This window comes from Aphis gossypii, chromosome 3, assembly GCF_020184175.1.
Source record: "Aphis gossypii isolate Hap1 chromosome 3, ASM2018417v2, whole genome shotgun sequence".
NCBI classification, from domain to species: Eukaryota; Metazoa; Arthropoda; class Insecta; order Hemiptera; family Aphididae; genus Aphis; species Aphis gossypii.
The window spans coordinates 34564765-34592163 of NC_065532.1; positions in this window are offsets into that span (position 1 = coordinate 34564765).

The following is a 27399-nucleotide window of genomic DNA, read 5'->3' on the forward strand; positions in this document are numbered from 1 at the left end:
TCATTATTAAAATAAATAGATCAGACCACCACAAATCATTGGCATCAACATTAGAAACTCTACTGCTACATAGAAGGCCTTTAACATCCACAGTTGAGTTTCAAGTGTCGATAATACCATCGACCAAGGGTACTCCCGACAAAACAAGATTCACTTAAATTAAGGTACACCAGCAGTTAGTTATTAATATTTGTATGTACAATATTACAAGCACGGTTGAGTATGATAATTTCGAAACTCATAATAAACAGAACTGTTAATCCTTTGCGGTGTGTTATAATATTGCGTTTGATCGATCGGAAGTTCAAAAATGATCCCATTCTCTCTCTCACACACACACACACACAATCACACACATACCAATCGTACCTTTATAGCGGATTAACAACTAAATACTATAATAATGCGGCCAATCGATAATTTTATATACGTACGTATAAATATTAAATGTTAACGTCGTTTTGAAGTGGTGATGCCACCGTGCGCTTTATACGCGTTTAGCCATTGTGTGTGGTTTTCGAAAACTCGCCGTTATTATACGAGTAATATACTTACCGACAATGTTCGCATCGCTCGTTTTTGAATAAAACGAGACAATGATGTAAAAATTGATTTCGCTTCTGTCCCTCTCTGACTTTAAAATGTACGAGTATTGTTATTATATTATAATATGACGGTGATATTCATGAGATTCACGAATCGAATTTAATTTGGCGCTGTAGTATTATTATATTATATTGTATCACTCCGTTTCCGAGATTTTTATCATGGCCGAAAAAAATAAGAACACAAACACAACTACACGATTTAGTCTGTAGAACGATGTTGTTTCGGCAAAAGAATAAAGGTCGTTTGGCAACAAAACATTCGATTACGATGATTTTTTTTTTTTCAAAACAGAAAAAATGGGTTTTGTTAGAAAAATATCTCAGTATTTGCAAGGAATCGTATTGTTTGCTTTCAATTTTGACGTTGAATTGACATTAAACGGAAGTGCTTGTATACATAGCAATCCGTTGCGAGAGTCCAATGCCGAGTTGACTTTCGAATATTATTATTTCATTCATCATAATGAAAATAATAATAATACTATAGCTAAAAACAGTTTGAAAAAAATATTATTATTACTGGGGTTTACAGAACACAATATATTATGGAATCTTAAATACAAATTAAATTTGACATTTTTAAACACTTGCTAAATACTACAACTATAACGTTTTGAGCTAAAGAGTTTTAGAACTTTATTAAATAAAAACAATTTTAATTTAGACCAAAGCATCCCAGTCAGAAATGTAACATCTACATTGAAGTGGTGATCAAATCATAAATCATGTAAACAATCAATAAATATATATATATATATTTAATGCGCCCCTGACCATATCATCTGAAATTACTGTTGATTATAAAATATAAAGAACATTTTTTTTTAAATATGTAAACAAAAGGTATAAGGTTATTTACAATATTACCATATAATATTTAAGTGATCTTAACAGATAAGTAGATATACATACTGTACAATTATAAGGTGCAAAATAATGTGAATTTATAACCATGCAATTAGAAAGATAAAAAAAAAAAATTATAAACATATTATATAATGTGTTTGTAATTATTTTTCTTAAGGTTAAGTGCACTGTTTATTTTCTGTTTATGAATAAATCATAGCATAGCAAACTTGTGATCAGTACGGTGTTTTGTTAGCTTTAGTGTATTTTGTGAATTAATCTGTTATAAAACTTAAAGTTAAGAATATTATTTGTATTTTTTTACGGCGATTCAATTTTTATGCAAATTATTGAAATTGAAATTAAATTAAAATCTCTTGATGGAAACATTCTAAAATTAAAACCTTTGCATAAATATCAACAAAACGCACGAATATAAGATCTTATCATTTAATGCAATTAACTTAAGATAGGTCATTTAGTTTTATAAATTACAAATTATTTATAACACATAATATGTAAACGATAAATACTGTATATAGAATTATAGAATAATATAATATGTAATATGTATGAAACACTGTGCAAATTCAAAATTCTAATATTCTTAGTTTAAAAATACAATTTAATACAGTCATTATTTTCAATTTTTTTTTTTGATAAATATTACCATACTTAAAAAAATACTAATAAAATAATTATATACAAGTTTTTAAAATATAAATAATTTAGTGTACATTTATTACAAAATAACTCAACTCATAATGGATCATGTTTAAATATTCAGTTACGACTTCTAAACAAATTGAATGTATGAAATTTTACTTTTAAAAATTTAAAAAAAAAATGTTGTTGTGTAATTACTATTACAGTAACTTATTAACTATTGCAGTTTTCACTTTTCTGTGAAAAAATATAAGTGATAAAAAAATATATAAAAATATTATAAATATTAACGCTTTAATATCAAAGTAGTACGAGTGTAGTTATTTAATTTTTTTTTATACACAGTAGATATGGATCTAGAACTAAATATATCCAAGAATCAAAACTTTGAATTTGTTAACAAAATCGTCCAAATATGAGCCACCTATATTATTAAAACAATAAATATTAAGAGTTAAAGACAATAACAATAATTATACACAAATAAGTTATTTAAATCAAGTATTATAATAGAATATATTATACTACAGTATTTAATATTTGGTTAAGAGCATAATTTAATACACTATCATTAAATTGATTGCCAAAATTTAAAACCAAAAATGTAAAATTAGCATAAAATAAATAAACCTTCAATATACATCCAAAACTTAAGGCTCAAATCCATAAAACACAAAAAATGATTTTATCTGATTATATATATAATATATATATAATATGTTTATATACCTTAAATACTCATTATACGCATTCTTCTATTTATTCCAAGTAGTGGAATTATCATGATAAATTCTGGGAAGGGTATTCTTATTAAATTAGTTAACATAATGTATTTATACCAACAGGCTATATTGTATTGTTTTTGTTTTTTTTTCTTATTTTAAATATTTGTCTTAATATCCAAAGCTAAAACGGTTTATCAGCCTATAATATTATTAAGCTCATTATTTCGTGATATATCTATTAAAGTCGTTTATTTTACTTAAGGTACTACGGTAAATAATAGATATAGCATTTAATTATTATAATAATATATAATTTTATAACATAGTATAAAAATGCATACATACAACTTTAAATTTATTTTTTTTTATAAAATGGATATGGCCGTGTTGATACAAAATTTCGAAATTCCCGTTCTCCTAGGTTTTTTTGTTTAAACATAGGTTAGGTTATGTTAATTATAAAAAAAACTTTGAATTTTGACTTTTTTAAAGATTCAATTTTCTATCCAAAACCCCCCTGAGAATTTGCTCAGTTCGGAATATCAAATATTGCTATAAAATAGTATAATAAATCGATAGTAATCTAATATTTTTATACAAATTACATATTATAATAATATATTGTAGATATATATCTGGAGGGGGGAGGGGGTAATTTGCGGATCTTGTCATAGACAGATGTTGCTTGAGTCTTATTTATAAAATCTAAATTTACTTATTATTGTTATGAATTTTAATATTTTTGGTAAACATTTATAAAAAATTATTAAATTACTTAAAATGTACATATACACATTTTGGCTCTTGACATAATTGTATTTGTCCGTATGGCTCGCAAACACGTTCATGTTGGCTACCCCTGCACTATGTATTATTGTAATTTATATAATAAAATAAACAACGGTGTTGTCTGTTGGTTACCATAGCAGTGAAAGTTGTGACAGACGGACACGTCTTCAAACATATTATAGGCAAGGTAGATGTGATATGTATTAATATAATTGAAGCTTACAACATGTATGTTTAATCAGGAAACAATTGTTTACATAATATGAAAAAGGTTCAGCTGCAGAAAAAAATTACTGTCTGGAAAAAGGTAGTTACGGTTGAGGAATCTAGTACCAGCATTAGCGCTTACAGTTTAAAATTATCACCACAAAAAAAAATCTCATTTTTAAAACAATTTATTTCCAATTTACTTTGTATTATAAATACCCCTATCTTCCTTTTTTTGTCGTTTTTCTATTACAATTATTTACAACACATTTCATCTCCTCACACTATTAACAAAAATGTGTTAAGTTATAGATTTTACAACAACGATAAAACAATTTTCTTTCAATATCTACTGATGCTACATGAGCATATTACAACGCAAAACTAAAAATCAGAAATTCATTATAAACTTTAGGTACCGTTTGGTTGTAATATTCATGAATATGAATTATATTTTAATGGAAATTAGAAAAAAATAATATTTTAAATGCGTGTTTTAAATTTAAATTTATAATTCAACACTGGTAAAATAATTTTTAAATCGCTTTTATAAAATATTTCTGTTTTTTTAAATATTTTAATATGTTTAAGTAGTATGACGAACATTGCCAATTTTTAGTTTTTTGTTTTTTTTTGTGTTCTAAATACATGTGATACATCATATATAAAAGTATATTCGAACATAACGCCGTAGTCCACCCTGATAGATACAAAAACAATCGATTGAAAACTGTTCAATTAAAACGTATACGGTACTCAAAAAATGTTTGGACTTAACTTTTTCTAATTTATTATTAAGGTTTCTGAAAAATATTGTAATATGATAATAAATAATAATAAGACAGTCAACAAAATTGTACAAACGCTAGTTAATAAAATACAATTTCATCGTTATGTTTTATAATTTGATGAAAGATCGCGATAAAAATATCATTTTTCTGAACATTATAATCCCGGTTACGTTACTAGTTTTATTCTTTTAAAGAGAGCAATATTGGATTACGTGATTTGTATAATATTGTCATATTGACAAAGGATTTGTCTATATTAAAAAAAAATAAGAAATTTTTTAAAAAACATATTACGTTTTTTACTGTGAAAAAATAATGATATAAGAAACACAACGCTGAAAATATTTTTTTTAAATAGTTTGATTTCATTTATATTGAAAACGAGTTTTACAATATATATTGTAAGTATTGTTACTTACAAAACTTTTTTTCGGTATTTTTATTTTTAAAGAATAAAACTGTGACTACGTTACAAACACAGTTGGTTAGTACCTTTAATATACCTATGCAGTATGCGTGTTGAAACATGCTTATAATTATTTCAATAACCCTCTTGTGAGCAGATGGTAGATTAGCCTCATAATCAATGAATAGTATACTACACAGTATATATTCCTAAGTACTAGCATATAAATGTAAATAAATATAACTGTAGGTACTTAGGAAACCGATGTCAGTATAAAATTATATTGGTTTTAAATATAAACAATTTTTTTTTTCTCAGAAAATAACTATACCCTATTTTATTTTTAAATTTGTTTTTGAGAAAATGAAATATGAATACGGTAATATGGTTAGACAAAATAATAAGATACTAATACTGTTGTGAGAAAAGTAAGGTTTGATCGTATGTAATTACTACGTATTATATTACTGACGGTTCACGGTTATCGTTAACAAAAGCGCATTTAAATGTATATAAAAAACAGTATTATTACATTTTTTTTATCGGTGTATATTATAATATTTCTTAGACGAAAGATGGGACTTAGCACAAAATATATAAACCACTAGTAATATTATGTAAACATTTAAAGAACTTATATAGCAAATCAATAGGTGATATAGGTACACATAATATTACTTAGATATATAGTTATTCGAGTTCTGTATAACGAGAATTGACGAAGGTTTCAAAATCCATTACGTGCTTTTATTCTTTTATCCTTAAGAATTAGAAATAATAAAATTACCACGTTATCGTCGAATCTGCAATAAGACAATAAATTAACGATACGAAAACATAGCGCCGAACTCGGAAAATCCGTACAGATCACTTTGAGCGTTTAATACGAATATTATTTTATTGCTTCGTGAGGGTATAGGCAATTACTTAAGCACTCGAGTGCGTTGGTCAGCCCCTGGCAAACACTGTCTGGCGAAACAAATAAAAGTGGTGGTTCCGAAGACAGGTACGGTAAACATGAAGTGACCAAGGAGAGAGGATCAGAGGACGTGTATATACATTATTAGATACGGTATTGTACGTATATATTATATATTATTGTTACTGTTGCTGTTATTCCAACCGTTATATTAGATGTGTGTGTGTGTGTGTTGTGGATTGCGGAAAAATACGTTTTGTGCCTGTCAAATTCACACACAACATTTTCACACGTCTTGTCAAGTGCCCTTAGGCGTGCTCCAAGTTCTAATTCTTGGGAAAACACACACGCATATACGGAAATATGTGCGTCGCCAAAAATCGAGAGAAAAATATAGATAACCACATTTCCTAGTTTTGACTGACTATGACGCACGACTTACGGCTAATTGGCACCTGTGCAGCGTGACAGACCAAAGACAAAAAAGCTGTTTATTTAATTTAAAGGAAGTTTAAAATTTCGTACAAAATTTAGTTTATATAATCTTTCATAGTTGTACGACATAAAATTGATGAGACTGTTTATCAGCTGTTCCTAAATTGCACATCACGAGGCTCATTTCAAAGATAAAAAAAAAAAATATAATATATTATTTACAATTTTCAATTCAATTTTGTTACTTTCATTTTGAATCTTATAAAAAATTTTTTAGTTAAATAGTTATTAAAATATTGTATGATAATTTTATATACAACTAATCGTTTATCTGATAATCAAAAACTATTTTTAACAATTTACGTATGCGAGCATATTACTTTATTCCTAGTAGGCGGTCACCACATGCCAGGTAAATGCAGATAATACTATAAGCACAACTTCCCGGAATCAGCTTTATTCAATTTTCATACATTGCTGATATTTTAAAAAAAACGAATAAGCTTAGTCTTTCTTTACAGGGAAGATCTCTGACCATTTTTAATGCCTCAATATATATATTATACACATTTAAAAGGTAAACTGATTATTGAGTATTATATACAGTGCACTACTACAAAGGACAAATTGAGTATTTACGCAGGCCTTTATAGCATTATTTCTCTCTTTAAATATTTTTTCGTTCTTATTTTTAACTAAAAAATATATTAATCTGGTTTTCTTTGTGTTTATATTTAATTATAATATGTTGATTAAATAAAACTATATCCAATATAATCATTTTAAATTGGTTATAAATGGAAATTAATAATAATGTTCCTTGTATCTAGTATTCATAACCAGATACTAAATTTGGACAAGTATAAGTAACTTAAAACTTTGTATGTGATGCTGTGTATAGTCTATAGAATATAATCGGAGTTCTAAATGTCATACTTAGTGGTGTTGATGAAACACTTTTCTATTTTTAAATTTAAAAATAAAAAAAAATTATCGAAATAAAACTAAAAATTATAAGATCAAATTAAATGATAATTTTAGTTTAAACAAAAAAGTATCTATTTATTTTTAAATTTGTGTAATATTGTGGTCTACAATCATAGAATGTGATGTGAAAGTGTAAAATATTATCTCTAATAATTATATGTGTATAAAAATTAATTATTTTATAATACTTTAGAGAAAATTGAAAATTAATTGTTGACATTACATTGGTTTCTAGATGATTGGACAAGCTACCTATATGTTATAGTGTGTACTTAAAATCTATATACTATTATGTATTATATACTATATTATTATAATAGACTACGATTTCTGTGCAGTGAATATATAAATTCTACGTCATTAAGCAAAAAAATTAATACTCATTTATTATTTATAAAAAAAAATCCATTAAAATGGTTTTGTATATTATATTCGAGCTTTAAACTTAAATCCGTTCTCCTCACGAATTGTTCCAGTTAATCCGTTTTAGTATGCTATGTATTTTTTTTTTCAGACAAACTTATATAAAAAAAAATGGTAGTAATAATGACAGTAAATTTTAATATTAATTTATTCATTGTTATATACAAATATATATATATATATATATTTTACTTTACAGTTTTTTTGGTTTAAAGACTTTAATAAACGAATTAGTTTTCTAATTTTATTTTTCTAATATACTCAAGAAATAATGTGTGGAATGTCAAAATCATTAAGATTTAGATGTTAACCATTTTCATCGCACTAAACGTTATAATATTAAATATTTTAATCAATACCTTTACATAGTGTTAAGGTAGCTAAACGTAAAAATTATAAAATTTAATATACTGCATACTGTTTAAGTGTTAAGATATCCTGTATTGTTTTATTAAGTTAAAAATTTAATTTGTATTTGTTCTTTATTTTTTCATGGTTTTAAAATAATAATAATATTATTAACATCAATAACATACTATTTGTTAAGAATTAGTAATATTCATAAGTAAATTGTTTTAACTTTAAAATTGTTTTTGGGTTCTATACGGTGGAAAACGAAATGTTAATTAAAACAGTTGTTGAAAGTTTCCCGAGCTCGTATGAGTAGGTCAGGTCTGAAAGGGAATTTTAAATTGAAATTAACATAAGTATCAGAATGTATTTTTATGATGTACATATACAACATTTATACACCCAGGTATACGATATATGGACACTAAGCAGACAGCCAGGTATTATAGGAGGGAGCTACAATATAATATATAGGACAATAGATATATGCATACATCGTACATGCATGATTGATGGACAGTTTCCGTTGGTCTGCGCAATAATTAATTTGTAATTTTTCGGATGTATATAAAAACGAAAAATTTGTAATAATAAAAAGATAATATATTCGAGTTGTGTGTGTGTATATATATATATATATATATATGTACGTACCCTTCTCCACGCACGTTTATCGGCTTACGAGGGGTGGGTTGTGGCGGTGGCGGTCTAACGCACAAAGGGAGCTTTATTGTATTTCTCCCCAACCAACGGGTTTCACCACATGTGCGCCCCGGTGTGCATATCCGCCGCGTGTTGCGTAATGCGGAACCTCTGACCAGAGATAACTGATATTATAATATGTACATTGTACACTAGTACACTGTAATTTATACGCCTAGCACTGTGCCCGCGTGTGTGTTACGGGCGGCAACCTACGCGTACACGTGTGTTTCCAGTCCATGTGATCTAGAGACTTTGTGCGATAACTAAAAATCGCTTATCCACGTGAAATGATCAAACGAGTTAACCTAACGATTAAAAATATATCCGCAGTACACATAACAGACATCGTACAGAAATAATGATTATTCTCCTAAATCATTTGGAAAAAAATACTGAAAACTGCTTCTGAAGAATTTAAAATGGCACGTGCTAAAGTTTAGAAAAACATTTTTTTTCTTGTATGGGTTAGAGATCATTTTCTAAGCCCCCCCCCCCCTCAAAAATAAAAATAAATTTTTTCAAACTTGCACTGAAACTCATAATGTACAAGTTCTAAAAAAACAATCGCACAAATAATAATAATTATCACAGTATTGAGTATAACATTGTATCAAATACATTTATTATTTTTAAATTTGTATTTAGAGGGACTGGTAAAATATCTAAAACTTTCAAACCACAAAACGTTTAAATTAAATCTAACCAAAAATCTTCGATTATGTGTAATGGATAAATTATGGTTATCAAAGTATCGAAAATTTGATTCACTAATAGTATAGTATCGAGTGCAAATGACTAGATAATGTATATAACTATAATAATATTATATATTATACCAGAATTTCATACTAGGCAATCACTGGAATGTACTAGAGACAGAATATACTGTATGAGTACTGAGTAGTAAGACAATTTTTGAGCGAGTATATTTACGTAGAATGTTAAGCCCTTATTAACTATCATTGACGTCATAAACTCATTCTTATTTCTGTATAACAATTTAATGCATTAAAAGTAATTTTCTAATATTATTGTACTAATAGGTATTAATATTTAATAGTGAAATACAACATTTATATATACACACGTGTATGCTTATAATATTTAGATACCACTTAAAATTAATTGATTATTTCAATAAATTTATTATTAGGTATTTAAAAAGTTATTTTTTAATTTTCTTATATTTTTATTAATTAATGGGTAAGGAAAATAATTATTGAAAAACACTCCCATCAACACGAGTTTTTCATCAAACTAATTTCTGTTTTTATTATTATTATTTAAAAAATGAGATTTATAACTCCCTAAATATAATTAATACTCATAATATGCCATAACTAAAAGGTATTAAAATATGATTATATTTTGAAAATAATTTGAGTATTTTTAAGAATTTTCCGAGTATATTTTTAATTATTATTTCATAAAATATTGGATTTTTAATAAAGTTTTATTATAAAAATAATCTCTGAGCTGAGACCATTTATTGTATTTTATTTCATAGGATTTACCTAAATATTTTATACATTTTCAATAATTTTATGATAATTAACCTAAAATCATTAAGTATACGTAGTGAGTGTTACTCGATCCTCATCTCGGTTGGGATATTTTTTTGGTTATTTTTCTACAATAGAAAATAATTCAATTTTTTCAATAATCTATTTTCAGAAAATATATTTGAATTTTTTCAATACTATTAAAGTAAATTTAAACACTTTGATTTTGTATAAAAATTTCAAAAAAAAAAATAAATAATAATAATTTCCCTCGTTAGAAAGTGATATCACGTGTTTCAAAATAACAAAATTTATAAAATTCCCAATTTAATGAGCCATATTATACAAACAACACCCCGTAAACTTGTAAAAATAATGAGAAAAAATAAAATAATTACCAATAATAATGATACGATTTAATCTAAAATACCTTAATCGGACCAATGATGAATGTCAAATTAAAAATCAATCACTTGGATAATTCAAAAAAACACTATAGATATGTGTAGATACTGTAAAACTAGTTTAAGTTCCATGACTACAAGGAACCATTAGACCAGCTCAAAAGAGTGTTATAATATGTGAAAATTGAAACAAAAAAAAGTGGTTAAAATATTGAGTTTATCTATTAATTATTATTATTTTAAAAGGTGATATATACTTATTTTTTCACTTACCTCTATATAGTATATGTATATTATATTCATATGTACTAAAGGTGTGATTGGCAATAGTTAGACTATATAACTGAAGTTTGTAGAATTCTGTTCTTTTCGCTATAAAAAAAAAAAAAAAAACATTTTTAATACTGTGATACTATTATAATTACACCAACAGCACAACTTTTTATTATTTAAGATTTTTTTTCTAGGTAGTTTACATTTTAGGTACCCTACAACCCTTTTTGGATACTGTTGGACTTTTCCCAAAGTTTATTGCATCTACGTAAATATGAAATGACTTTGTACATGCGGTGACAGGAAGAAAATTTTTGATTACATATAGGTATATTGGAATTGGACACAATGACTATGTATATGAAATATAACAATTATTATACTGTCATCACAATAATTTTCAAAACCTATTTCCGACTGGATAATTTTGCGCACCACAAAGCGTAGATATACATAATAATATAATACGATATACACGTACTGCGTGAACGATGCAGTATAAAGTGTGTATACACAGGGTGATTTATTAAGCGTGTTAACTACTATTTCATTTTTAATAAAGTAGTTATTCAAAATCTGATTTAAACATTTTAATGGTTTATATTAATCGCTATTAATATTTATGATTTATAAAAATGGTCCAAGTATAATAATGAATAATAGATTTGATAAACATATATTTTATATTTATGTATAATAATTTTTGAGGACTATTATTCTTATTATAAACATTTTAAAGATTAAAAAGCTAATAGTTCGGATTTTGAACAAGTACATCTTTTTTTTTTTTTTTTTTTAATTATCCACCAAATAATTAACAGTAAAATGAAGGAAAAGAAATTCTCATTCAAAAAACAGAGTTAGCATTGACACAGGAACAGGACATGTAGCATTACGTAGTACCTATAACAAATTTCAAGAATTTAAAAATATTGAGTTTTTAAGTAGGTATCATCCATATTAAAAAATGTCAAAAATCAGAATTTGAAAAAATTCATAATTTATAACTAAAGTAAAAATATGGGGGTGTGTTTAGTGAATCACCCTGTATGTAAGTATTGTACGTCATATATGCATACACCTACGTGTAATCCGTTTCCGATGCACTTCCACCGGTACACATAATATAATATTATATATAATAAAGCAACGTTTCGTGATGTTTTTGTGCCCATCACGTCCATTATTTCAGCGCACACAGGAAATCGTCATCGTGTGTGCGCGCGCTCGTGTTAGTGCGGTGTACATCAGATTACACCCTCAATGCACTACCACGACTCAATGTCGTATTGTCGTACATCGTCCCCAATATTGTGTGGCCCCCATCAAATACATAGGGTGTATAGTGTTTTTATACATATATATACATCTATGTATGCGCATCCTATTTTCTGATTCGATTTGCCATTTTTTCACTGGATGGCGTACGGATTTCACGAGTACACATCTTGAAAAAAAAAACAAAATAATGAAAAGACTTAAACACGACGCCTATGAGTCTATATGCTTCGCACACGTATCATATTATGTACTAGCTAGACAATTAATATATAATTATTATAATATTATAATGATGGTGTATTAAATAAACAGTACACTTGCCTAGTTTCCTAACAGCTATTGTAAACTACAATAGTTTTCAAGCTTGTTTCACAGCAGATCATATCGTCCGTGATGGCGACGTACAAGTTGATGCTGATATGTCGAGTATAATAATAATAGTGACATATTATTATTAGTATACAGGGTAATTCTTTTAAAAGAAAACACTTATTTTTTTTAAGTATTAACGTTTCTTATAAATAATTGTTTCAAGATAATATTTTGAACTCGTTATTGAAAACTGTTTTTGAAAACGGTTAATACTTTTTACTTTTTAACGATATCATATTTTGAGTTATTATATTTTTGAATGACAACACATATTTTTAAGTTCATAATCCAAAATAAAATATTGTGTAAAAATTTAAGTTTTACCACTAATTTAGTTAGTTAGTAATAACGAATAACTAATAACTAGGGCTCAGATTTTAAAGCATAATAAGCAACTAAAAAAGTACACGATTGTTTTAAAAAAGCAAAAAAGAAGTACCTATATTTAATTTTTAAAAAAACAAAAAAATAATATAATTAAATATTAACAGGAAACTAGTTATAAAAATGAATAAAAAAAAAATTGAAAAATTAACTTAAATTAAAAAAAAGAATTAATTATCATATATTTTCTTCAGATTTGCAGAAGTGAAACTGACTATATTTTCCGACGGAATAAATTTATACATATTAAACGACTCTCTACATCTACTGAATTGATCGGTGCATACTTCATACAAGAGGTTTCAAATTACAACTCTAAATCATAAATTTTAAAATAATCGATATCGATGTTATAGGTATACTGCTTGCTATAATATGTAGATCGATAATCTATACCTACGTTTATTAATACATTTAATAAACAAGCCGATAACGAATGCAATAATAATCTAATACCTATAACGCATTCTGGGTTTTTACGTATTTTATTGATTCAATTTATACATCATTAGTATAATATAGTTGAATTTTCATAATATACATATAAAAATTTAAAAAGCAAAAATAAATTGGGTTATTTGGAATCAGAATGACGTGAAACGAATTTATATATAAAAATTAGATTTCCATCGTATATATAAAAAAAGAAACATATGCTTTAGAATACGATCCCTACTAATAACTGTCATAAATACCCATTTAAGATTTAGGTGAGTGAAGTGGAGTAGCATAGAGATACTCTGGAAAATGCTGGGTTACTATCCTCTAATCTTAACTTTAAATTATTTTTTTAACTAATTGTACTTTTTAAAAATTTGATTTTTTTTTGTATTTAAATTCGTAAAAAAACATTTTATATGGGTTGTGAAGCTGGACATGTATATTGTCATTAAAAAATAATAATAAAAACAATAGAAAATGGCAATAGTAGAAAAATAAAAAATATTTTACTCATAATAAAATAAACAAATAAAATAAATGGTCTTAAAGTTAACTTAAGATTTGCAAAAATGAGAATGAATGCAAACATATTATTAAAGTTGGTGAACGTGATTGGTGAATCACCTTGTACAGTACCTGCAACAGTTGTATTTTATGTAGTAGCGTTTACTCGTCAAATCTAAAGTACCTATACTAAAAACTATCTCAATATTCATATATTATAATAATGTACTTACTATAATATAATGTAATTGTTGTAATAATGTATGCTTCATATCTGTGTTATGCGACATGCAACAATATAGACGGCATTACACTTGAAGTGTCGACATACACGCATATATTATTATTACACGTGATTACGTGAATATACGCACGTCTTTCTGTTCATGGATTCCTGTGAGTTCTTAGGACGATGTACATATATAGCTAGTCTGTTATATGTGTGCAATGGCACCTGAGACGACAAAGTTCGTTTGTCGTTCAATCTCAAAAGACGACCACGGAGAAGAAAATAGAAACCGCATTCGTCATTCGGTTAAAAACCTGGCAGCTGTATATAGTTTTATTTTTAATTGCATCTTATGTTTGCCCATGAAATTTGATGATTGTTTTTTACACTTAGTACTTACTTATCTATATTGTACATCAATGATATACTGATTAAAATGTAATCAAATATGTTTTAATATTCTTCATTTAATTAAGTGGTGTTTATATTTTATTTTAATTATTTCGAATATTATAATAATACACCTACTAATTAGTAATTATTGTGTTAATACCACTGAGCAAATTTTCTCACAAAAAACCTTGAACCAATACAAAGAAAATTCTTGTTTAGTCCCAAAGTTTTATAGCTGTTCTTCATGCATACATTGCTGCGGTTATTTGACATTATTTCTGTATAGATAAAAGTGCTTAAGGCTTTGGAACGATTAAATTCTGAAATTACAAAATATATTAGGTATATAAAACTTCTTGTAATTCTCATAAATAAAAGTACAATTCACTTTTTCATAATTTTTAATTTTAAACTATAATAAGGTATACTTACTTTATGGTGATATTATGCTTTATGAACATGGTTGTATAAAATATTATTATTTTATAGTACGAGTATATTTATATAATTAATACTATTAAAATTACGAACCATACATTTTTTGATTTTATGAATTCTATGTAAAAATATATTATATATATTCATACAAAAAATAATTAAGAAATTCAAAATTAATTTTTGAATAATTATGGTTTACGAAACCTGGTTCCGAACCAAAAGTTTCGTAGTATAGTGTAAGTTACTGTATTTGATTATAATAAAGCAAACTTTGCCCAGCCCAATAAACTCTAACATTTTTTAACTTAACGATTAGTTGAAATAAGATTTTTTAAACCTCAGCATCAAATCTAAAGAATGTAAGTGTTTCAAAATTTGTTAAGCTGAAATATTGAAAAGTTTCAGCTATTACGACCATTCAACCGGAAGTTATTGATCCGCAATATTATGATGCGTTATGACTGATGACGTACTTAAAATTCAAGTGTCAAAAAGAACCGTTGATTTTTATATAAATAACTTCTAGGAACATACCTACATATTATAATACAATTCGAAGAACCTAACAGTACTGAAACATAAAACATAAAATATTCCAAAGTTTATTTATAATTGGCTAAAAACAAATTATATTGAATCAAAGAAAGTATTTACAAATTACAAGTATACCATTTTGAACAATCATTTAGAAATAACTTTGAAAACAGAAACTAGAAATATTTTACCCTAATCTTTGTTTTTCAAAACACCATTTAGCAGAAATCATAATACATAATATGCTTTTTATACTTCTTAATAATAAATTATAAGTTAATTGCACATATTTAACAATAGTAATTTTTATTTAATTCATGTTTAAATCTTCTAATTTAGTTATTTTAGATTTTAATATTCATTAATTATTAATCAAAAATCTACTGATGTGTTTTGCATAAAACTATAGAAGTGGCTCATTGAAATATTTTTATTTTACAATAGGTACTAGTCCTTGAGTGACAAAATTAGGAAACCCCTTGCAGCTATGGGATTTACCAGTATCAGCCAAAATGATATCATCCGTATCCGTCATAAATAATTTCCGTCAAAAACAAACAGGTACGATTTTCATTTCCTCAAAAGTTGTCTGGAACTTCTTCAGACGTTTGTAATATATAAATATCTATTTAATATTAAATTTTAATAGTATTATTTTTGACTGATGATATATATTATATTTTAAACTTGCCATACACGAAAACATAGGTATTTAATTTGAACAGTTCAAACAAGTTTTGTAATCAAATTAATTTTGTAATAATTTAATTATTTATATGAAGATTGTAGCACCTATATTTAGATGTATTTATGCACAAATTAAAACAAAACAGCTGTGCCATGTAGTAACGCACTTCACGCTTGGGCATTATCATATACTATAGTAGGTATAGGTACATAATATATTATATTATAACATTATACGCTATTAATTTATTATTTTACTAACCTATTAAATTACTGAATCTACACCGGGTATACGTCATGGTTAAATAGATGAAAAATAATCAATATATATTATATTTATTTATAATAATATTATATACAAGGTGATTCACCAAGCATTTTCAATATTCATATCCTATTAAGTATTAATTTTCAATTCTACTGTTATTCTAACAAACTGAAACTTCTAAACTAAAATTTTAAATCTTTCTGTTTTTTTTCTTGAAATGTTGATAAAAAAAATGTTGGGTACCCAAAAATACTTGAAAATATAATACAAGGTTTCTCGTGTTTTTATTCAAAAAATCAAAAACGTTAAATATGTTAAAATCGCGAAAATTTGCAAATAATTTTGTAGTTGAAAATTCATAAAATTGTTTGTATTTATATCTTAAGTTAAAAATTCAACACTAATTTTTCCATAAGTTAACCTTCAAATAGCTATAGAGAAAACTCGAAGCGTCAGTATAAGAGAAAATGTTATGAGCGCCTGAATTTGAAACTTTTACGAAATCGCGTAATGATAACGATTTATTCTCAAACGATTTTCAATATTTGTTATTATTCAAAAAGTACATGTCATAGATACTTGAAAATTTCACCAGTTTTTTAGATTTTCTTCACAAAATTTAATTTTCAAAATATTTCACTTATTTTAAGGATATTTATAGGCATTTGAAATATTCGTTTTGTTTAGTTTTCTTTTTATAAATCTCAATAGAATTTTTTTGGCCGAGTCAAAATCTTTGAAAATTAAATACAAATTTTTTCATAAGTTATTCTTATAGTAATTCAAAAATGATAAGAATACATAGGCACAATTCTGTTTTATTAGTGTTCGAAGTTCAAATATTGACAAAATTCGTTATAACATAATAAAATATATTTTACCTTATCATTGTATTCAAATATAACACTCTTATATAGTGATCTACACGGCACCTAATTTACAGCAGAGCGGTATCCACTTGACTACGCTTTTTAAACTTAGCGACCATTATTCTTAGTATATACATTTTAATAACAGAAAAACTAGGTACTATAGTTCTAGTTTTGATTCAGGTCCATTTTTAAAAAAAGTTCATACACAAAATAATTTACAGTAAATAAAAGGGCTCTTATATAAAAAAGCATAAGTTTTTATTGCCACAATAGACATTCTATGTACTACAACAAATTTCAATAATTTCAAAAAAAGATCTTTAAGCGTATTCCGAAATTCCAAGAATCAGAAATTGAATAAGTTCGTTATTGAACGATAAAATAATGTGAGCGTATTTGGGTAAAATCACTCTGTATAAAATATATTACATATATCATAATATATGTAGGTATATGCAATATACACATCGGAATAAAAGGTACGTTGGAAGAGCTTCATACAACGATATCGTCATAATGTATACAATAATATATTGGCGCAACTGTATTATAATATATCTGAAAGATTATTGATCTATTCTAAATATCACGATTGCCATGTATATTATGCTGTAGTATTATGTTTTTATAATAGTATTAGGTGACAACTACAATAATCAATTTATCGACTACAAAAATAATTTCAACTTTTGAATATGTTTTACCCAAAATACGGTTATAAGAAAATTCAAGAAAGTTTTATTTTTGTTCATTGTATTAGGTAGCGTTAATTGCATAGCCTTTGGATAACTAAACCTAACTAGATTGGTATAGGTATTATCTATTATAGTATTATACACATTACAACAATATATATAAATTGCAGACTGCATTCATAATAAAAATTTAAATAATTTAGTACATATGTAAATAGATAGAGTTGTATTTTATCCTTAATAAATATTTTAATCTATTTTCATAATAGATATTTTCTTTTTTACGCCGTTTCGATGATAATAATGAAAGATATCCCTCATAGATCATACGAAATATTTTCGAATAATTCAATTATTCTAAAAATTAATGATGTGTAATAAATAAATAAATATTTGTTCCACGAATAAAGTGATAAAAAAAGTATTTTTAAGTAAAATAAAAAATGTTAACAAGAATCTATGACCATCCACCGATTCCTGTTTTTAGTGGAGGGAAGCCCGGCCCCGAGGCATATTCGTATAACCATTCCACCATATTCGTCATTATGACGCATGCTGCCCACTAATATTATATAGATCGAAATGGGTAGGTATGCATCAGAAATAATCGTGAAATCTGCCATAGGCAATAATATCACAATACCATCATATAACGCGTTAAATTATTTATTTTCCGAACCAATCCGTTATTCTGCATAATATTATTAATTGGAACAAATCTGGTGGTATGTTTTGACAAGGTCGTACGCATCTATCCTAATAACCAGAAGACATCCATCAACGGATACGCATATGAAACACATTTTTATGCCAGAGATGTTTATTGACATCGATCGATTGTAAAAAGTTTTTGGAATATGTCACCAATACATAACTGTATAATTCTACGTAGTATCGAATATCGAGATTAAAATAGTGAATATAATAATTTTATTTTTACAATTATTTTTTCCCATACGTTACTTACAGTAATTAACTCGTTTTACATAATGACAATAATTACAAGAGATACACGTCTATAAGCTTCAGAAAAAATCTAATTATATATTATTGACGGACCAGGGTAGGTATATTTTATTTTCAGTAAATTGGTAATTTTTATTTATACTTAGCATCTGCTTTGTATTTATCTACAAGGCCACAACAATTTTAAATTAGTCCCTCTCTCCACAACTCATGTACACATATAATAGGTATTATGTAGGCTGGTGTGTTTAAAGTGCACTGTTACACCACGCGTGATATATTATTGCATGTTTGAAAAGTATATGCTCATTTGCTTATAGCTTTGGTTTTTATGATTTTATAATGATTTTTTTTTTTTTTAAGACAGGCCTCTAATTATAGAGAAAAATACAGGAAATTTTAGTGTAATAAAATTAAAAATAGAGGTGCACAATGTTTAGTATTTTTTTTTTTTTTTAATTATCGATAGAATGAATAAATAAACAGCAGCTGTGTGTTGGACACTCGTTAATCGCAGTCAGCGTTCTACGTGTACAGGAAGGGGAGATAAAGAGGCAATAATCACCCCTCAAAAGAAAAATAATAATAATAAAAAAATACCTCTCGAAATAGCTTTATAAGTATTTAATAAAAATCATATGGGGTGTTTTAGTGTTTAAATTATTTGTTAAAGGGAACACAATATTTTTAATATAAATATAACTCCTTCTCTTGTCCACAGAAATTCTACGCATACCATTCAGTGTAGACTATAATATTGATCGCGATCGTTAATTTACTTTTCTGTCATAAAATTTCCGTTATCAGTGTTGTTTTATATTATTTAAAATTTTAATCTTTGAAATAATTATTATTCCATTCACTAAATATTCTGTTTGCTATATAATTATATTATAAAGTTATACTGAGTTTTAAAAATTGCATTAAAAATTTTATCAAAATAACTTTAAAACAATGTGTTAATAACACTAAACAATATTATAAATATAAATATCAATTTTCACCATAATAATTAAAAGCTGGATCTTTTTTTCTTTAATAAAACTTTTAAGAGGGCTAATCTCATTGTTGAATGTTGGAAGAAAGAAGATTTAAATACAAACAAAAATTGATGATTTTACCAGTAGACAAAAAAATTTTTTCTATTAAATTGTCTTGATTATATTAAAATGCGAGTGTTAGAAAAATGTGTAGAGATTAATCTAGTTTTAACAAAAAATATGATTAAACAACTACAAGTGCTTATATTTATACATTATTTAATGTTATCTTATCATCGTAAATATACTTGAATCATTAATCTATTAAATGTTTAAGGCTATTATTTTACGAATTTTATGTAAGTACAAATATAAATACAAATACAAAAAATAAAATTCTAGGGTGTAGATATTATAAGATAAGTTGACTAATATTTGTGGGGAGGAAACTTAATCTTTAAATAAAGATCTAAGTAACACTATTTGCAACTATGTCGACTGGGAATAACGTCTTCAATATATTTATCGCCAATAATGCCTTAAAATTGAATATATTACAACAATGGTGCTGACGTTTTTTGAATGTCATAGAATACGTCATGTTTTGTATATTAATAATTTGTATTATTTAATAGTTACCGCTATCAATAACATATTATAATAATTATTAATAATTTAATTAAACCTTCATAAGTAAAAGCAATGCAATTTTTATGCAATAAAATTATTACTAGAAACATTGAATAATTTACTGTTACTATTAAATATATTAACATCTGATAACTGCAGTATTTTTAATGAAAATAATTATGATATTATAATAAAAAAATGGTGTATCAATGTATCGTTTTTGTCCGATATAATATAATATATTAATATATTCAATACAATTGGGTTTTATAAAAATTTATTTTGTCATAATTTAAATTGGCATCAAAAATCAACATACCTGTAAAATACACTGTATTTTTTATTTTACACCAAAGTTCTATCACACTCGCCCCAGTGATCTAGTAAAAAAAAAATGTTCATTATTATATTTATTTTATTATCAATTTAATATATACATGTATCTATTTTTATTATTTAATGTGGCATATATTATACAGTTTATATATATGATATAATAAATTGTGTTCGGAAAATATAATATAACATTATATTATGTAATATGTGGATTGCAAAGTTTGGAGTAGAGATTATTTAAACACGTATATGAAAAATGTATGAACTGAAAAAATATTTTTCGAAGCTTTATTGCATTTAGTTTATTCATTTTAAATCCTTAGTTATAAAACGTTGTATCTCAGCATTTTATACGCACCTATAGTTTGTTTAGCAGTTTAAGGGAATAAAACGTAATGTATTGTTTATTCTCGTTAACAGTTTAAACTGGTAATACCTAGATTTTTATTAAAACAAAAATTTGAAATTCAAACACGCAATAGCATAAAAAATATATGTACATGTATATATTTCAATGTACATGAAAAATAAATCAAATTGTATTTCAAAGAAAATAAAGAACGATTTAAAAACTATTGGATGTATAAGTTATTGCTGATTTTATTTTATAATAATATGCATACTATGTAAAATGCAGCTTTAAAGATCATTATCTTGTGTGTGAAAATATTGATTATTGTTAAGAAATTACATCATATAATACAGGTATAAATATAAGATCAACGATGATCGTTTATTCGTACAAATAAATATAAATACATAAATACTGAGTAAGTATCTAAAATAATCAAAGAAATATTTAATTCATCACGAATTAAAATATATCGGTAATTCAATGTAACTACATAGCATTGATTTTTAATATGTTTTATTGTTAAGAAAAACCTTATTTTATATTATATTATCCATAGACCATAACATTATTATATTGTGAAATGTCTAGCTATGCTTAAACGTAATATAACAAGACATTATTACGATCTTAACCCTTTGGAGATAACCGTTTCTGATTTGTCCACCGAACACAACCCAGGAATAACAGAAATTGTTCAGTATCATAATTTAATATACAGATTGAACTTTGGGTTAACATACATTAGGTAAGTACATCATGAACACTGCTGTACATTTATGTGATGAAGTGTCATAACCGAAAGGCCGAGCGAATTCCGTATAAACTCTTGGTGGAGTATAATACTAATGGATTGTCGTGAGTCTATATTATATTCGATTATGCTTTATAATTCGAACGTATACATAAATTGATCTAATTTACTGCAACATCAATGTTATTTATGTGTTTGTTAATTTAGTCACTCGTGTGCAAATACCCATCATAATAGATAATAATTGTTTAGTAATTTTTTGGTTTTCTTTATAGTTAAATTGACAATTTGTGAAAGAAAAACAAACGTACATTGTATAGCCTGTGAGTACCTATTTTAAATAAAATTAAAGTAGTGATACTATTCAAATTTTAAAAAGTTTGTTAAAAATATTATGAATATTATAAGCTCATGAACATAAAATTCAACTATATTCATTAATTCGTTTCATTTCATTCAAATAAATTACTCAACTAAATTTGAATCTATGAACATTTTTATTAATCCTTAGATTTAATTAATATTTCCTAGCTTAAATGATTCTATTAAGTATAATAACAGGTACCTATATACTATTAGTACCTACTCTAGCTTACTTAGTTAAATTATTTTATTAGAAAACTATATACTGTCGATTCTTATATAATGTGGAAATTAAAAACAAGTATTAATATTTGAACTAATTTATGTAAATATTATATTTAATATTAAAATAAAAATTTAAAGTGTTCAGTTCAGATCATTTTCTTTTTTACAATAATTTTTTTGACTAAGAATAATATGAATATTTATATAGTAGATATAAAAATAAATTATTTCCAAAAAGAAAATTTAAATTTTTAATAACTTTTAGTTGCGGAAGGGAGGGTAAGCGATTTAATATCAACATGAAATTATAAAATAGAATATCTACCCATTCAAAATTAAATCAAATTGCTTAAAAATTATTGAAAACAATTTTATTAAAAACAAATTGTTAGTACCTACTTGATATTAGTTCTTCTAAACCTATATTGATGCCTATACTGTAATATTATGACTGTCATTATAAGTATAATTATTCGTATTCAAATAATACAGACAAAGATGATATTATTTTAATAATAATATACAACACACTATATCAGACCATCTATTATCGCGAGACCATGGTGGAGCGTTATGTATGCTCACGCAGTCTTAATATTGTTAAAATTAATATACTACAGTATATCGTGTCACAATAATACAACTGATAAAGACGACACAATTTAATAAGGTACAGGAGGTCTATAGCTCTGTGCATATAACGTGTACAGCGTAATAATAATATAACGAACCACATATGTATTTTGTCGTCGGAACCACACGCATATAATATAATACTCCCGCGAAATGCACGTGTTCAAAATTACTGCGATGCGACTACCACCAGCATAGGCTCCGGTGTTCGCTCATAACTCGCAGCAGTAATGAATGCGACAAATTTTAATAATATTATTTTTTTTTAAACGTTTAAAAAAATTCAAAGTCACGTAAGACAAAAAACACTTTTGTCTATATACCTACATTATACATACATATATAATATATATTATATTATATATTTATAATATATATATATATATATATATATATATATAATATATATATATATAGTCTATGTATTAACCTATAGTGTTCAGTGTTTTTAATACTAATTCACTCAGTTGTCATACATACACATATATACATAATATATTATATATTAAGATACATTCTTTTTTGGCAGTATATGTGAATGGCGTATTATTTTATTTTATACACAACAAAATTACTTTCAAAAAACAAAAGATTAGTAAACATTATTATACTTTATACTTGTACTCGTTTATTTTTAAAATCATTCCTATAGAACTGGTATATATATATATATATATATATATACATATGTATAAGGTCTTTATACACTGCTAAAACACATTCAATGCCGCTTTATAGTTTCCAAATCATCAACTCCGTCATACCACTTATTTGTTGATGATATTAAATCCATGATTACGTTTTAAAAACAATATAAGTTTTCTACGACTTAAAACGGCTGAGCATTTGTTGGTTGAATATTAAAATAAATTATAAATAGTTTTTGTTTTATGCATCTTAATAATTCTATACAACAAAATTGTTATTTAGACAAAAACGTTCAATACTATTTCACCATCATAAAGCAACACGTTCTATAATATTTTTAAAGTAAAAAGTATGATGCACGCTAACAGTTTATTTAAATTTTACCATTAATAAAATTACCTATATATAAAGTTATTGAAGTAAAATAATTCCTCTTAACTATAGTCCAATGAAAAACTCTTGAACAAAAGTATTTTTTTTTTTATTTTAAGATTGTTATGATATTCTATACAATATTAAGTCCTATAACCTTAAAAAATAAAATAAACATTAAGTAATATTAAAAAATAGAAAAGCATGCATTTTGTATAATCCTTTTATTTTTTTAAGTTAAATAAATTATTTTTTTAATTTTTATGTTAAACCTAAAATAACTATCTAGTGTCTATACTTTTTGACGCATAACTCTAATAAATATAACTATAAAACTAACATCATATAAACTTTTATTATACTTAAAAAAGTTATATGTATCATTTAAGAAAATTATACATATTATATTATTCACCAACACGTATACATATATAATATATAGCTAAATAAGTATTCAAAGTTATAAGTTTAGATAAACTAAGTATACTTCATAAAATCAACAAAATAATAAAATTAATAAATACTTTCCTATTTGTACTAAAAAAATATATCTATCTTCAAGCCTGGTTTAAGGGTTTAACTTGTTGCGTTTCGTTAAATCGTCGTATTGTTTATACATTTTTTAATATTAAAAAAGACATACTAATTACTAAGCAACTAAAGAACTAACACTGTATAGATACTGTTATAACACTGTATTGATGTTGACTTATACAAATTATAATAGTACGTACTTTGTAGATAGGAACCAAAAGACTAGAGAACCAGTTATAAAGAACTTATATTATTATATTATACTAAATAATATATATTGTATATTATGTCCAACAAATTAATCTTACGCAAAAATATTTTTATGTAAAATTTAAATTTAAGTAGGTAGATATGGATAGTGATTTTGTTCAACATTATTATTGTATACAATTTGATATAAAAATTTTAGTTAAAAAAATATCGACTTGAAAACCATTGTTCATCATATTATATTAATTTAAATAATTAATACTGTAATATAGATTATAGACATCTGCAGTCTCAACACAATATTTATATATTAATATATTTTAACCACTCAACATACGAGTACGAAAAGTGTTAATACAGAATTTGGCCGTTAAAATACATAATGTAGTACCGTACTACCTACCTACCTCTATAATAGTATACGTATATATTATTATATAATCCGTAATTGAATGCATAATATTATTATTGCGTATACGGCGCTCGCGCTTGTCGTCGTTTTGTCCCATATCTACCTGTTTAGCATGCACCGAACAGTACACACACCATAATACCTAATGTATAGTGCCGTTTTCAGCGAATTGTTTTAATTATCAACCCATGTGGCATGTGTATTATTTGTTTGATAATATTTAGGGTGTATATTATGCCATTATTATTATTATAATTAATAAAAAATATGCACCCTGGGTGAAAGACTACAAAGATATTGGTATAGGTACCTCAAATTTTATAATAACACTTACACCAACCATAGTTAGATATTGGTCGGATTAGTTTCCCTCACTAATGAAAAATAATAAAAATAAATGAGTAAGCACTCTGAAAAAATGTACAAGCCGTGATTAAGCCCATAAATAAGTAGCAGTAATTGCGATAAAACCGTAATTAAACAAGATGTTTTTTAATTTTTTAATTTTTTAATTTTTTTAAAATGTATCTTCTTTTAAAACTCTACACTGCTCTATCCTAAGGCATTATACAATTGATTTCATTATAACGCGTCTACTGAGCAGAGCAATAAGTATAATGTACAATAGTTATTATATCAAATGACTATTAAACTTGATAAGATGTAAAAATATAAATATACTTCAGATTACGCCGTAACAGTTGTAATATTTGAAAATTAATTTAATTTATATTATTCATAATTAGACGATTTTGTGCGGTTACAACAATTAGATAATAATATTATAAAATATCCTACTAGAGTTTCAAATTTAATCGTATTGGTTTTACTCCAATTACAATACCGTAAATTTATACGTTTATTAATGTGCTGCTTTAATAATATACAACAGTTAATTAAGAACGTTTTGAAACTGTATATGATATACGATCGTAACATTTTATAATTTGATTTATACGTTTGGTTAGTACAATAATATGTAAATATACTAAATATATATTAACGATATTTTTAACTTAATTGTTTTTTATATATATATATTTCTATACAACAAACTACAAATACCTCAATATTTCTACTTTTTTATACCATGAAGCAATACCTCAGTTTCCATAGTTCCCTACATTAAAAAACTCCAAACACCGCCGACATATTTTTTCAACACATTCATATTATAATGAACATGGTTAAATATTCAAGTCTGCAGCGACGTATGTCAAGCCATTCAATTTATTATTTCAATAACATACTTATGTTTTTAAAGAAAACACAGAAAATAATATAGATTAATTTTAAAACGCTGCACAATAAATTGTATCTATAATACAAATATAATACATCCGTCGGCTGAAAAAAATAAGTTAATATATATCATGTATAATAAAACATTAAATAAGTGTTTTTTTAATTTATATTTTAACGCTATCAAATCATAATTATTTGTAAATAAGTGTATAAAAAATAAACTATGTTTTTAAAATATTCAATAAATTAAAAGTTACCTACTCTAAAATATGGATAAGGTATTATAATAAAAATGTACGATACTAGATATACAGTTAAAAACAATCAAAATTGCGATATAGGTACATCACAAATCAGTAATTATTAATGTATATAGTTGTATAGTTGCTTACCAAAACAATTTAAAGTATTTAAATTGTGAATAATTTAACTACTTAGGAGAAATGCATGTGTTATATTTTTTTAAGAATTAAGTGTTCAAGCAATTCAATCATAAAATAGTATAAGACTAAAATATCTTTAAGGTGTAAAATTCAAATAGTACAATATTTTTGACAGCAAACCATACCATGGATGAAATCATATTGGTTGTTTTTTTTGAATA